This window comes from Alexandromys fortis, unplaced genomic scaffold (assembly GCF_014885135.2).
Source record: "Alexandromys fortis isolate MF-2015 unplaced genomic scaffold, M_Fortis_MF-2015_v1.1 scaffold_19, whole genome shotgun sequence".
NCBI lineage: Eukaryota > Metazoa > Chordata > Mammalia > Rodentia > Cricetidae > Alexandromys > Alexandromys fortis.
The window spans coordinates 7,156,830-7,166,740 of NW_026067890.1; the positions used below are offsets into that span (position 1 = coordinate 7,156,830).

Below are 9,911 nucleotides of genomic sequence, written 5' to 3' on the forward strand. Positions count from 1 at the left end.
CAAGCATGAAGTATAAAGCTGGATGAAAGGAATTAAGCTGGAAGTAACTGGACCCGGAACTAACAGACACAAAGAATGAAGGCCATGGTGTGCTAGACCTGGCTCCTACAGGCTCATGGGGAATCCACTGTGCCGCTGTCTCCAGTGCACATTGGGCGCCATCATGTCGGCAGTGAAGTGAGCCATAGTAAGGGTATTTCATCATGGAAATGTGTGAACACCACAAAGCAGGGCTTCTCTCATCTAGCCAGAGATTGACAGGTGGGGGAAAGACAGGAGAATGGAGAATAAAGGAGGTGAGAGACTCTAGGTGGGTTTGTGAGGTTCTGGGAACTTGAATTCAGAACACAGTGTAGAAGCCTAGGTAAGTAGGCTGGCTGCACTCATGTGGGTCTGTGCCGACCGCTCAATGCCATTACCGGCTTGTTGCATAGCACTGAGTGAATTCAGTTAATACTTGTTAAATAAATAAATAAATGTGTTAGGAAACTTTGACAGTTAATCCTGTCAACTTGATTGGATTACATTATTGTCTTAGGGCTTCTATTGTTGTCCTAAAATACCATGACTAAAAGCACTTGGGGAAGAAGGGGTTTATTTTAGGTCAGAACTCTCAGGTCATTCTCTGTTATTGAGGGAAGTCAGGACAGGAACTCAACGTAGGAACTGAATCAGAAGCCATGGAGAGACACTGCTTACTGGCTTGATGCTCACGTCTTGTTCAGCTTGCTTTCTTGTACAACATGGAACTACCTGCCTGGGGTGGCTGTGCTCTTCCGTCAATTTCCAATCAAGAAAATAACGCCACGGATTTTCGCAAAGGCAATCTGGAAGGAGCAGCTTCTCAACTGAGGTTCCTCCTTCCAGATAACTCTACCTTGTGTCAAGTTGACCAAAATCAGTCAACACAAAAACCTAAGAGATAGGAAACACACTTCTGGGCATGTCTGTGTGGGTGTTTCTGGGGAGAATCCTATCACTAGGACTCTGGCTTAATGTAAGGCTTTGTCTACTGATAGATTCAAATTTTCATGGTTATTGGAAGGCAGTTGCTTAGAGGGAGAGAGTTGATCACTAGGGACATATCTTTGGGGAACTCTGTTTTTTCCATGCCCCTTTCCTGTTGCTGATTTCTCAGTTTCCCACCCACTACGAGATGAAAAGGCTCTTCTGCCACTAATTCCCATCACCATGATGTTCTGTCCTCGAGCATGGGCCAAGGGACCGTCCATTAAACCCTCTGAAACTAGGAACCAAAATAAAAATAAATCTTTCTTCATTTCCCCTCGTTTGTGTCCATCAACACAGCGGACACAGAAGGAAAGGAGGCATTTAGGGGTCTGTTTACCTAGAGACACTGGGCACAGGGTTCAGGGAGGCAGACATTTCCATCCTCTGAGGTGAGTATCTTCCCAGTCTTTGGTCTCAGCCAGAACCACAGGCACTTGGTGGGACAACAAACACTACTGTCAGGATGATAAGGCTGGAGATCATAGTGGTCAAAGGTCTAGAAATTAAAGTAACATGTCATGTGTAAGGTGGCGGTAAAGAGTCACCTTAATTATCCTGAAATCAATGGGAAAGTTCAGAAAGGTATTAAACAGAGAACTATAGAGTCCAGTTCATATTTTGGAAAGACAATTCTAGTAGCAGTGCAAAATCAGAATGAGAGAGAAAGGCAAGAGGTCAAAAAAAAATCACCAATAAGCTATTCTAATGGTGCTGGTGAATGTTAATGAAATCCTAAAGTAATTTTGTGCTATGGGGCATGGAGGAGACAAAGTCAAAGGATAATTAGGAGCTTTGGTCAGCCACACGGGGTGTGTGGGTATGACGACGTAATGGTATTACTCTAAAAAGGGAAGGTAAGAGCAGGGTCTCAAGAAAGTTGAGGGTTATCCATAGGATAACCACTCTAATGCTGGACACATAGCCTGTGCTGCTGAGTAGTAAATCTAGAACCTAAACGTAGCAGAATGTCTCATCAGAATCCACTCTCATAGAATGGAGCCTGCCAATGTATATGTTTTTGGGTCTGTCTCTCTATTCAAAAGTATGTTTCAAACCTAATGGTCAGAAATGGTGTTGAATGTGTGTACTCGCTGCAAGGAAGCTGGAAAGTCAGTACCTAGATGATCTTTGATTCCCGCCTAAGGTCTTAAGGAAGAAAATTGTTCAACTGAAGGATTTCTGGAGGGATTGTTCCATCATAAATAGCAAAAATTCTCTAAATACATAAAGAGATAAACAAAAAAGATGGCGAGAATCCTGAGGGAAATATTACCTAAGGGATAAAAAGAGTCAGTGAACTCTACGGAAAAGGAAGATTCAGAAGAGTATAAAGGAAGAGAATGCATTGAGCGAGACTGACCGGCCACTGGATGTGACATTGTGGGGTGGCCAGTGGCCTGGGGGGTCACTTGCAAGGTCAAGTGAGGGCTCTCAGAAGCATGGAGTTATGTTAGTGAAGACAGAGGATAGACTCTCCCAAAAAGTTTGACTGTGGAGGAACAAAGGAAAAGAAAGTCGAAACTAAGGAGTGGCAGAGAATGGGAGGGTGTGGGCTTGAGTGTTTGAGCCTGGAGCACCGTGAGTGCGTGCCGGGCCAACTCCGTGTTCTCTAAATGTGCCCACAGGCTGCAGGGAAAACAAATTTAGCAATGGCCTCTCCCTTTCTGTTACTCTGACGAAGCTGCTCTGTTCAGCAAAAGGTATTAGTGTTCCTTTCAAGGTCCTAAACTCCCTATGAATCTGCTTCTTTAGGGATTAAGGGCATAGAAAGCCTCAGCTTCGGTTCTAGTCTTTGCAAACGTTCCCTGTTCCCTGTAAAAGACTCCCGGGAAGGGCGGAGACATGATGTAGGTCGGAGACTTGACATGAGCCCAACCTTGTAGCACCTCAGCCTGGTGCATCTTTACCAGACCCCAGAGGGGCATGGCATCTGGTCCAAGTATTTTAGAGTCTGTAGATGCCATCTATTTTCTGTACCATCCTAGAAAACTCCAAAAACTAGATGTTCATGTTCTCAGTGTCTTCCCATCCCACATGCTTGCAAGCCCAACAGCTAATATGCAATCAGCCGCCTTCCCTAGACAGAGGGCAAGAAAAGCATCAGATCTTTGTCTGAATTGCAGTCCTCTTCACACCAAAGATGTCTAACAATTAGATTCACAGGCACTGCATATGAGTTAATAAAAGCAGAATTCTAAGCACTTCTGTTTGTATTATCACCTCCCCCAGGTACATGTCCGTGAGTAAAGTTTAGAAAACTTACCTTTCAGATAGGGAAGCCACCAAGTAAGTGGCGTAAGACAGGAGATACCCCACCACCATTAACAGTGGGGTTATCAATGCCTGAAAGTCCAGGGTACTTTTTCTGCCAAACGAATAACAAGAGACACCTGGGAGAACAAAAAAAAAAAGTGAGCGGGTCGGAACGAGATGTTCAAGTCAGTCGCCCACCTGTGTATGTGTGTGTATGCTACCCAATAGTTTTGGGATGTCATTTTTCATTGACTGCCCGTCTATCTTTTGGTCTGAACTTTGCTAAGTAGACTAGGCAGGCTGGCCAGTGAATTCTAGGGATCCACGTTTTTCCCCATGCTGAAATGACAAGCTTGTACAACCATACCCAGTTTTGTTGGTTTGTTTGGATGTTTGATTTGGGTTCTGAGGATTGAACTCAGGTTCTGCAGATGTGGTTTTACGGACTAAGCTATCTCCCCAACCCTTGATTGCCTACCTTTGATCTGCATAAAGCATTTTAGTTCAAAACAATCTAATATTTGGTGGTATCAGTATGGCCATCGGGGCATAGGACAAAACCATTCTTGACGCAAATTAGCCGTGGCCCACCCTGCTCTCCTCACAGATGCTGCGGACGAGGGCTCTGCTGATTTGTTGAAGGTGAAATTATCTATCTCCTCGGAGACCTGCAGAGGCTGACATGAATGGAAACTCCCTTCTGCACTACTGAGCTGGCAGTGTCCCCTTCTCCCTTCCCCCTTCCCCCTTCCCTCAGCACTTTCATGACAGGCCCAGCTCAGAGGACCAGCTTCTGTTCTGCATGGTGGACTCTGCCCAGTGATGTTTTACCCCTCGTTTACTGAGAGCGGTTGGTTTGTTTGTGCACTGCTGACCCACAGTGATCCCAGCATCCAAATAAGGGTATACCTACTGGGTAGGGCAGACATGTGTGTGCCTGATTTCCAGCTAAGGTTCCTGGAGACAATTAAGTTAAATGCCTTTGAGTCTTGGCCAAGCTCATGGTAAAACTAGGCAAGGCCTTGAAGAGGAAACAGAAACCAAAGTTAGGGCAAAGTGGTTCATTTGCATTTTTTTTCTTCCTTCTGACAGCATAGCAGCTTGAATTCTGAGGTTTCCTTGCGGGAAGGTAGGAAATGCATTGCAGGATGCTGGGCAGAGGTAACAGACCGTGTCAACGAGGGGGTGTAGTGAGTAGCACAGGGAAGGCAGGACAGGGGTTTCTGCTGGCCTATCTATGGTAACAACACAGTTGGGGACAGTAAGGTTTTATGTGGGGTGTTCCAGAAGGAGACTAGAGAGAAGGCCCAGGATGTTTCAGGCTGCCTCATGGGGCTCTTTTCAGCCCCAGAATGCTGCTGTGGTTTCTGTGTGTGTCACCAGAGAGTGGCCCAGTGCTGTGATTGGAGAGGCCCAAGGACACTCTTAGATCCCCTTTTCCAATAATATTTGTTTTATGTGTGTAACTGTTTTGCTTGCATGTATGTATGTGCACCACATGCGTGTCAGGTACCCAAGGAGATCCAAAAGTGGGCACCTGGTCACCTGGAACAGGACAGGAGTCACACGTGGTTGTGACCCACCACGTGGGTGCTGGGAACCGAACCCAGGTCCTCTTTCGGGACATCAGTCTCTCAGTAACCACAAACTCACCCTCCTCAGCTCCTCCCTCGAGCTCACCTATTAGTGGTATAGAAGGCTCCCATGGGAGAAGCACCATGGTCTTCCCAAGGCAGGAGCCCCTGAGGTAGTTTTTAACAAACATTAGAACATGTCCTTGGGGAGAAAACCAGTGCTGATGGGGAGACCCCACCAACTGATCACCTTACCTGGGCGGACACTGGGAAGGGGTGCTAACAGGAGAAAATGATTTTGCTGCTAAGTTTTAATATGACCAACCTCATGCCCCGAGTCTTGACTTTTTTAAATCTAGAAGGTGGAGCTAAGATCCTTGTAAGAGTAAAGGGAAAACTCGGGTAACCGTCGCATACAGTATGGATGGTGGAGGCTGTTGTCCCTTGCCTTCTGACCCTCAGGCTACAAGCTGTCTTTTCTCACCATCTGTCACCCACGACTCCCACCACCCCAGCCTGTCTTAGGTGTTCTTTTTATTATTCTTGTATTATTCTTAGTATTCTTGACACTATTAAGTTTTAACCCTCCCCCGCAAAGTACACAGCAGTAATGTAGACAGAGAGATGACAGGCACATGGGCCAATGGGGAGTCTTTATAGAAGGAGGCACCCTAAGTAAACATCTGTCCGCATGAGAGCAAATAATGAGGTCAGTATACCTTGGGGTAACTTGGGGGAAACGGGTTGTCTGTTTGAATGATCGCTCTCAGCAAAATCCCACATCATTTCCTACACAAATGACTCAACCTGAAAAAACACCACCTGCTTGAGCCAAAGTAGTCAAGTGCCCAGAGGGAAAGCCGTAAGAGTGCTTTCCCGTAAAGGCGCACCTTTTAGCAGTGAAGAAGGCTTATTGGGCCGGGGGCAAAGGAATTTATCTTATGGGTCTTTTGCCTCAGAAGCTCAAGACCTCGTGACAGAGCTGGGAACCTTAAACTTGAGGCTGCACTGGGGGCTGTTCATAGGGCCATTGGTCTCCAGGTGGGTTTCTCGTCCACTGATCTAAAATGGACTTCCCTTGTGTGATCTTTCTCTGCCATGTGATTTAGTACATCAAATAAAGCTCCAAGGAGACATTATTAATTTGTCTGGCTCCCATTCTCTCCAGGATTAACTATTTTAGGAAGAAATGTGTGGCATAAGAAGCCTTCCCCATGGTAACAGTGTCGTGGTAGCTTTCCTTCCCAGCATCTTGGGAATACAACCTTGGTAACAGTTCACGCTTAGTGTGATGCTACTTTGGAGGAGAACCTGAGCTCAGTTTGGGGGAATCTCCAGGGCGCACCAGTCTAGATTTTGCTTGGCAAGTCCCCACCAAAGCAAATAATTACCACTGATAAGAAAAGAAAGCCCCGGGACAGGGTTCAGCAGAGCTGTGGTTGTCGGGAGCTCTGTGTGCGACCGAGCGCAAACAGGAGCAGCTGAATCTCACTCTGAGGAGCCAGTGGGGTTTTCAAGCGGAAGAGTGAGAGAGGGTTTGTCTTGAACTGCCATCGCGATTTTCCCTTCAGAAACGTAACTTGGAAGTACTTGTGAACCCTTGAACCTGACCGTCTGTTTCACCCCGTCTTCAGGGGTCTCCTATTAGCATAGGTGTCCGGGTTTCCCACAGTGCTCCTGGCATTCCAGAGCAGAAAGTAGCGTTTCTGGGAAAGCAAAGAGACGCTGCTGCTGCGCCATGTTCTGCTATGGGGAAAAAAAAGGTGGCAAGTAGCTTAAAAATCACCCAGTAAATATACACAAGAAAGCTGGAACCCAAAGGCCGAAAGTGATCCATCTCAAGCAGTATCCAGGAATGCTGCTATTCAGCAAGCTTTATTCTGGGTGTAGTAGATACTCAAAACTAAGACATAACTCTTATCTTCGGGGTGTACACAGTCTTGTAATGGGGAGGAACACACTGGCTGGTCCTGTTAGCAGAGGAGCTCAAGAGGTGTCTGGAATTGGGAGAGGTGATCACTGTAGTGCTACTGGACTCTGAATTTCTCTGCGTTAGTGACTGAAACAGGAAGCCTTTAGTGGGAGATGGATGGTGTTGGGAATTATGGGAAAATAAGAACGAATACTTGACACACTCGGCAAGGTTGCAGAAGGTATCCTGTGTAGCTTCAACTGTCAACTTGGCTGACACAGCCTAAAGTTATCTGAGAGGATGGTCTCAGTTGAGGAGTGGCCTAGGTAAGAGCAGCTTGCTGGCATGGATGTGGAGGATTATTTTGTTAATAATTGATGTAGGAGGGCCTGGCCCACTATAGATGGTACCTTTCCCCTGGATGGCGGTCCCCAGCTATATAACCCAGTTAGCTGAGTATTAGTCAGCCAGTGAGCCAGGAGCGCCCTTGACTCCTGCTGTATTTATTTGGCCGTGAAGTGAGTTTCTGGACTGGAAGTAAAGTTGTGTGAAATGGCAAGTAGACCTGCCTTCAAGTTTCTGCCTGAACTTCTGCCCGGACTTCTGTCGTGATGGACTGTCCCCTCAAGTGTAAGCTGAAATACATCTTCCCACTACAAGCTGTTTTGGTCAGAGTGTTTAATCATAGCAAAGAGAAGAAAAGAAAACAATGTCTTAGTCCATTCTGTGTTCTACCAGCAACTCAATCCAGATAATTTACAGTGAGTAGAAAATGCCAGGGACAAGATGGTGCCCATCTGCCGTCCCAGCACTGCAGATGCCAGGACAGGAGGATCACAAGTTCAAGGCCAGCCTTGCTAATATCAAGACTAAATCACAAACAACAACAAGACAGTTTGTTTTACTTATGGCCGTTAAAACTGGGCGTTCCAAGAGCATGGCTCCGACATGCTTGCTGCATCTAGTGACAGCCTTATTGTTACTGATAGCGTGGCAGGGGCATCACATGGCAAGACAGCTCAGCAAGCCTATGTCTCTTCTCATAAAGCCACCGATGCCATCTCTGGGGTCTACCCTTAGCTACTTCTCAAAGACTCCACCTGCACCTCCAAACAGCCTTAGTATGTAAATATGGAAATTGTCTTTCTAGCACATGAACCCAGGCTCTGGCTAGGCAAGAGCAGGCTCTGCCACTGAGCACATCCACAGCTCACCAACAGGTGACTCTTTTGAGGACATAGTCAAAGCAGAGCAGAAACCATCCTGGAACGGGCTAGTTTTGGGGCCTCGGAGGAGGCCATCACTGTTGCATGCATTCTAGCCATGTTCCAAACCCTCTCCTCCCACACTGAGTCACACCTGGCCGTGGAACCATAACAGCATGGCAGAGAGGAGGGGAGAGGAGGATGACTAATGGCCTTGTGGCTAGTCTGTCAGATCATCCTGGGGGGATGACAGCTCTCTCTGCTATGAGGCTATGCAAGCAGTCCATGGAGAGGCGGATTTAGAGATGAGCTGGGAATTCCTGACATCAGTCAGCCTCAGTCTGTCCATCAAGTGAGCAAGCCCTCTTGGGAATGCTGGACTCTAAGCTTCAGGCAGCTGCAACTCTTGCTGACGTGTTTTGTCAACCCTCAAGAGCCAGAACCGAACTCCTGACCGCAGACACCATGAGAGACAAGAGAATGCTATTGCAGCTCTCAGCCAATGAGTTTAGAAGTTATTTATTTTCTTTTACCCAGAAATAGTGAACCTAGTACTCAAGAACATGGGTCTTCTATAGCCAGTCTAGATATCCCTTGACCGCTTTTCAATTTATCACTATCCTAAACGTTCCTTTAATGTTGTATGTGCGTGTTCATATGTGGGGGTGGGTGCATGTATGTGCGCACACACACGAAGTCCAGGTGATACCTTGGGTGTCATTCTCAGAGCCATTTACTTTTGTTTTTGAAGCAAAGTAGATGAGACAAGGTAGTCAACAAGCCCTGGATCCCCCGTCTCTTCCAACTGCTGGGGCTACAACTGGATGTTACTATACTCAGCGTTTTTTTTTTTTTTTTTTTTTTACTCAAGCAGTCTTTAATGGAAACTGTATGAGACGCCCCTACTCCTGCATCTTCTCAATCGTTTCTTCCTTGTATTTGCCCTTCTCCTTTCCTACTTGTCGAGACTTGGCTTTCCTTTCCAGGATCTTCTTTCGGTCTTTGTCCAACTTTAGCCTGGTGATTACCACCTTGCTGGGGTGGATGCCCACGTGGACAGTTGTGCCATTAGCCTTTTCTCGCTGCACCCGTTCAATGTAAATGACGTATTTCTTCCTGTACACTTGGACCACTTTGCCAATCTGCTGGCCTTTGTAGTGTCCCCGGACAACCTGAACTTAGTCATCCTTTCGAATGGGCATCGAGCGAACATTGTACTTCTGTCTCAGCTCTTTGGAAAGGGGGGAAGACATGATCTTCCTCCGAATGTGAGAAGGTGCATTGAAATGCCGTTTGCGGTTCTTGCTCCGGTCAGAAGTCACAAACGGATTGAACTTCATTTTGGCTGAGCCTGCAAACTAGGGCGGCCCTCGCATTGCCGAACCCCTCCGACTGGCCGGGGGGCTAACGAGCATTGATTCCGGACAATTTAATCAATGGCATCGCCACTGCCCCCCGTCCCGCCATGGCCCTGGCTAATGTCGGGCCAGCAGGACAGTCTCGGGGCCCCGGGGCAGAAAGCCTCGCGGCCTCGGCACGGATGGCTACGGATTGCCCGCCACAACCTGCCTAACCTACTCAGCGTTTTTTTAACCTGTGTTCTGAGAGTTGGATTTAGGTCCTCAGCCTGCACCATAAGAATTTTACCATCTCCCCCGCCCTCCTAAAATAATTTTAACACCAAAAGTGATTAAGTAACTTTATTATTATTATATAAGGAAATGTAACATTATATGATTTAATAAAATTTGCTCTATGTTTTAAAAGCGATGAATGGTTAGAAAAGACGTTTGTGAAGTTAGACAGACTCTTCATTTTCTTTCTGAGGCTCGGTATGAAGGAGGTGGCATTTCACTGTGTCCCTTCAATCAGTTTCTTTATATGGTGGCATTTTGGCAAGAGAGTTTCTTTTCTGTGGGGTAGCATTTCTGAAATAGTTGTATGTGGGTGTTATTT

General features: G+C 46.6%; 1 pseudogene; it reads right to left on the reverse strand.

Moving 5' to 3' along the window:
• Positions 1 to 8,803: 8,803 nt before the first annotated feature.
• On the reverse strand, positions 8,804 to 9,523 carry LOC126510371 (60S ribosomal protein L26-like; annotated as a pseudogene).
• Positions 9,524 to 9,911: the final 388 nt, after the last annotated feature.